Source organism: Argiope bruennichi, chromosome 9 (assembly GCF_947563725.1).
Source record: "Argiope bruennichi chromosome 9, qqArgBrue1.1, whole genome shotgun sequence".
Classification (NCBI taxonomy): domain Eukaryota; kingdom Metazoa; phylum Arthropoda; class Arachnida; order Araneae; family Araneidae; genus Argiope; species Argiope bruennichi.
In genome coordinates, this window is record NC_079159.1 from 89,766,208 (window position 1) to 89,772,207 (window position 6,000).

General features: G+C 31.0%; 2 non-coding genes across 2 annotated transcripts; one reads left to right on the forward strand and one right to left on the reverse strand.

The window, feature by feature from the left end:
* The first annotated feature begins 3,019 nt into the window (after nt 1-3,019).
* Trnal-caa (transfer RNA leucine (anticodon CAA)) lies at nt 3,020-3,136 on the forward strand. The gene is made up of 2 exons: nt 3,020-3,057; nt 3,091-3,136. It is a non-coding gene; the product is annotated as a tRNA-Leu (tRNA).
* A 974-nt stretch (nt 3,137-4,110) lies between these two features.
* Nucleotides 4,111-4,227, reverse strand: Trnal-caa (transfer RNA leucine (anticodon CAA)). Its single transcript has 2 exons — nt 4,190-4,227; nt 4,111-4,156 (listed from the first exon to the last, which is right to left on the reverse strand). It is a non-coding gene; the product is annotated as a tRNA-Leu (tRNA).
* Between the last annotated feature and the right edge of the window lie 1,773 nt (nt 4,228-6,000).

Genomic DNA, 6,000 nt, shown 5'->3' on the forward strand with positions numbered 1-6,000 from the left:
TTTTCAGTAAAGATTATTAATTCGGTCATTTTTAGCCACAGAAGAGAGGAATTTTTTTCAGTAAAGAATTAAAATGTCAAAAATATTTTACTAAATATGACTAATCTGACTGGTATATTATATAAAAATAAAGACTTGGTAATATTTTCAGCAGTGTACTTTTTGACTCAAGTAACATTAAAAAAATTATTCTTTGCGTTATTAAAGCATTTTTTCAATTAAAATATATGTTTATCTCAAATAGTTTAGAAAATAGCTATTCGGGCACAATTAAAATGGATGCCCAGTGTACTTGAAGGATTTAGTCAGATTTTTGAATTTACTCTCGTTATATAAACATTCAATATCAATCTAACTATATCACACCTTAAAGCAAAACTGTATCAGTCTTCCCATGCAGCTATCAAACTGCATACATATTAAGCACATACATAGACTTGTTATGCATCTCAGATTCAAAATATGTTCCGGTCACAAAGGCACATCTTTCACTTTCAAAGCAAGAATAAATCTTTTCAAATGATAACTTTTGTTGAAATTCAAATATACAGGGTGTCCCAAAAAAATGTATACACATTTTAGCAGCTGATAACTAAGTTATTTCTTCTTTCTTTAAAGACTGAACCCATTGAACCGAGTGATGGCAGACAGACTTGAATTTGAAGAAAGGAAATTTATTCTAAAACGCTACTGAAAGTATGAAAATGGCGTAGAAGTGCAAAGACAATTTAAGAGGGAGTTTAACAAAGAATCACCTACACGAGTTACCATCACTCGAATTAGAGATAAGTTTGAAGCTGATGGAACTGTTCAGGACGTCCATAAAACTGCAACAATTGTTCAATTGAGGGCAACCATTGAACATGAATGTACGAATATCCCTAGGGAATTGTTTCATCATGTGTGCTATTCCATCGCTTCGCGTTGTCAACAGTGTCTGGTGCAGAACGGACATCAGTTTGAGAACTTGCGATAACAAGACAATAGAATGATATTTGTAGAATCTTTTACATGTTGAAAATTATTCGAATTATAATAAACCCCAAATTTACAATTATTTAAAGTGTGTATACATTTTTTTGGGACACCCTGTATAATAATAATTTTTATTTAAAGGCTTTCAACGTAATAATATCGTTCTATATCATTTGAAAAAAAAATTATTGTTTAATTGGTCATTATCGTGACCAGTTGGACTAAAATTTGCAAAAATGTTCAACATAATATTTTATCTCGCTTTCTTTTGACGGCTTCCTCAATAAATTACTTTTAAACTTCAAATTTGATAGACATATAACACGTACTATTTTGAAAGGTTTAAGTCACTTCGTTCAATGAACAATGTGGTTCCCTAATTTTCGAATCGGGAATGTACACTTCGAAGTAATTTTTTTAAATGTTATTACAATTTAATTAATTTAAAATTAAACTACATTTTGAAATTTTTATACAACTTTCGATTGTATTATTGCACACACACAAAAAAAATATCATAATGTTTAAAAAAATGTATTTTCAATGCTATCAGTTTGTTTGAACAGCAATTAATTTTTTTTGCTCAATTTTCAATTATAGATAATGTTACAGACTTAAAATTCAAAATGTTTTCATTGTTTCATGAAATATTTAAACCCTTGCTTTTCTTCTTCTATTGAAAACGGAGGAAGAAAGATTTTGCTTAATATATGTGCAGTTTACAAAACAATTTTTAAAAAAGTGAAGTTACAATAACACAAAATTTAAGCGGGAAAAGATACAGATATTTGCAATTTTATTAGTACATTGTCATGGAATTAGTCTCCATTAAAAAAGTTCAAACACGAAGAAGAGAATACATCTAAAACAATTAAAATAACATCGCTTTCATGTCAGACAATTTAGCCTTCATTATAGGTTTTAGGAATGAATTTTTGTTTCCTAAATTCTAGTTTAAAAAAAAGGATTTTTTTAAAAAAAGTAAGTTTTGAATAAGAATTATTCAAACCTTTATGTGACTTTACGCAACATTTTATTTTTATTTTTTACCTTTATTTATACTAATAGCACATTTACTTTTCACTGGAAAATTTATAGCCAAAAAAGCAGGAATTAAGAAATACGACGTTTTTCGGCATCGGCTTACAATTTTGCTCTTTGGTATTAAGTCAAAGTGAGATATTTTAATTTGTTGAGAAATTCCGAGAATTCTTTTATATGATTTTATAATTATGAAGGAAGTATTATAATCTGAAAAGAAAAAAAAATTATCCAAGGAATTTTTTTATTTTAGAGCTCTATGCGAAAAAGCATTTTCAGAAGCATCTATTTACTTAAAAAAAAAAAGAAAGAAAGAGGAAAAAAAAAAAAAAAAAAAAATCGGTCGAGCCGGAGTTTAACTAGTGACATAAGGATGACTACATTTTACCTTCCCTAGTCCACCGTTCTGCCAACTGAACTATCGACAGTTTGGGACCTCCAGCACAGTAAATAAACTTACGAATATAACAGCATACTTGCATACTAAGATACAAAAAGCTTGAATGAACCTACACAAAATATTAATGTATTGCAATTTCGAAACATAAAGTGAAGTTTGTTTTGGAGACGCCAGACAATGTTCAAGTGATTTTGAACAAATAAGTAGAGTTTTAGAGATTTTCGATATCATAAAGAGAATTGGATAATTAATAATGGCGTTATCTTTTGTTTCCAGCAAACCAGAAAATGAAAAAAAAAATAATTTCCATCAAATTCGGTTATTTTCCTGTCATTATTATTTTTTCAATTATAAAGAAACATGTTTTGTCATATTTGGAGATTCGACATTTATTTTCCACAAAAGAATTTCCAAAGAAAGCAAACTATGTTACTGCATTTTTTTTTTTTTTTTTTTTTTAGTTCTTTGAAAATAAAAAATTTTCTCAGTGCCAGTTTCCTGATTTATATTTTATAATTCCAAAGAGTTAATGATAATTTGAAAATGTTTGATGATTCCTATAGAGATAATGAATGTGAAGCAATATTACTTCCGCCTCCTCATGTCAGGATGGCCGAGCGGTCTAAGGCGCCAGACTCAAGGGCTTCCCTTGCTCTGAAGCAGAGCGCTGAGTGTTCTGGTCCACGAATGTGGGCGTGGGTTCGAATCCCACTTCTGACAGTTTATTTTGCTCTTCTCCCTTAAGATGGCACCACGGTATTGAGTGATGTTTTTTTTAAATTTTTATTTTCAATTCTGATATTTATTTAAGAAATATACTGTGTTAAATTGGAAAGTTATTAATTGAATAATCGAAATAATACGAGCTATCAATAACAAAATTCTATTTATCATATCAATTAAATAACTATAAAAATGTTCTTTAAATTTTCTAAAACATATATTATTATTCTTTTTTTTACTTTAGAAATTTTTTAGAAAAAAAAATGTTATTATTTTAATTAGACTTGTAACATTTGAATTGCTTCATCAAATTATTACTGTTTTTCACTTATAATAATAATTGTTCTTTAAATTTTTTAAAACCTTTTTTTATTTAAAAAAAATGTTATTGCTCTAATTAAACTTATAATGTTCTAATAAAATGTTTACTGTTTTTCAATTTCAATAATAAAAAACAATTTAAAAAATAAAATTTTGAATTATTTTTTTAAAAAAAATTTAAAAGCCAAAGGGAAAAACTTTATATCGCTACAAAAATTATTTTTTGTACTTTAAAATGGCGAAAAATTGGTTCAACAATAATTTCCGTTGTTAATGTCGGAAAACTTCAAGGTTTTAATTTATTTCCAAATAATTAAAACAATATTAAAATTGCGGCATCGAAATGTAATGACACTTAAATGAAATGGTTAAATACTATGAAAATGCACTGAAGGTTTGATAACTTAAAACTTTCTATTCAAGTTTTACATTTTTTGCAAGTGCATCGATTTCGATGGATCGAATTCCTTTTTTTTTTTGGAGGCGGGGAGGGGGGGGGGGAGAAAGAGAGTTGCATATTTGTTAACATTGACAAAATGAATTTTATTGGCCGATACCCTCGCACTCCTTTTAAATGAATATGTGAATTAAAAATGCAAAGCACCAACCGTTACCATGTCGCCATCTTCAGGAGGAAAAAGAAAATAATCTGTCAGAAGTGGGATTCGAACCCACGCCCACATTCGTGGACCAGAACACTCAGCGCTCTGCTTCAGAGCAAGGGAAGCCCTTGAGTCTGGCGCCTTAGACCGCTCGGCCATCCTGACATGAGGAGGCGGAAGTAATATTGCTTCACATTCATTATCTCTATAGGAATCAACAAACATTTTCAAATTATCATTAACTCTTTGGAATTATAAAATAAAAAATAAGGGAATTGCCACTGAGAAAATGTTTTACTTCCGAAGAAATAAAAAGATAAAAGAATTTTCGCGGAAACATAGAGTTCTTTTGTAAATTTTCATGGAAATCGTCTTATGGAAAATAAGTTTCGAATTTTGAAATATAATAAAACAGATTTTATTACAAATGAAAAAAAAATAATAATGACGGGAAAATAACCAATTTGGTGGAAATTTAATATATAAAAATCTTATGTCAGGGTGTTTGTGTTCGAACTCCTCCGAAACGGCTCGAGCGATTTTCATGAAATTTTTTATGTGTATTTGGTAGGTATGAGAATAGGTCGTAAAGTATATTTCACAACACTAGGTAATTAGGGTGTTCCTATCCACGTTCACCGTACACTGAGGAGATCAACACTTGCTTGAAATCATCGCCACTGTGACGTAATGTTGAAAACATCCAGCTAAAAATAAACACGCGCTTCAAAATGCTACAAGATCTATCTGCTGACACATTCTCGGACTAATTATTAGATATCGGTGATGGAAAAGTTGCTGTCTATGAAAATGCTGGATGCATAAAATTTCCCACTAATTTCTGCACAATCCCATCGACCGCATATTTCCCGATGTACGCACATAATACATAAATCATGGGTGGCTGGCAGAAAGAGTCATTTTGGCAGCAAAAAATGTGGACGTCGACGATTTAAACTTCAAGATACAGGAGTCGTTGCCAGGCGACTTGGCATCATACAAATTGATCGATACAGTTTGCGATGCTAACGAAGCTGCAAATTATCCAACAGAGTTTTTGAACTCACTGGATTGGCCAGGCATGTCACCACACCTTCTACGACTGAAAATTGGATCTCCGCTTATTTTACTTCGGAATTTGAACCCACCATGGCTGTGCAATGACACGCGATTGGTCATTAAAAAATTGATGAAAAACGTTATCGAAGTCACCATTTTGAATGGTAAATTCCGAACCGAAAATGTTTTGCTGCCACGAATTCCAATGATTCTCACAGACGTGCCAATCGAATTCAAACGCGTTCAATTTCTTATTAGATTCGCATTCGCAGTGACAGTCAATAAGTTGCAAGACCAAACGATATCTGTTTGCGGTTGAGATTTGGACCACCATGTTTTTCACATGTGGGATGTTCTCCCGTGGACAAACTATCGAGCTTATTTGTGTTGGCTAAAGACGGACTGAGAAAAAATATCGCACACTCAATTGCTCTTCGAAATGAATATTGATTTTCTTTATTTCATTTTTATACTTTAGGACAAAAAATATATTACTTTTTTCACTTTACGTTTAATTTATAAGAGATCAAACAATGTATATGTTCGTTACGTTAATGAAATACATTGTATTGAGAAAATGAATGGTTGGTGTTTTTTTGGTTTTTATCGACGATCATCATCTACAGCGCTCCATTCCTCTTTGTCATAGATCCCAACCCCACACACTTACAATGCATTCGTTAACAACCAAAATACTCAATAGAAATAATTTATAAGGCAGAACAACGTTTGCCGGGTCAGCTAGTTATTATTATAATTTTCTCGTTTGCATGAAACAAAAGAAAACTTCCTTTTCCCTTTATGCTGTCGAAAACCTCTAAAGCTCTACTTATTTGTTCGAAATCACTTCTTCATTGTCTGGCGCTTCCAAAACAAATC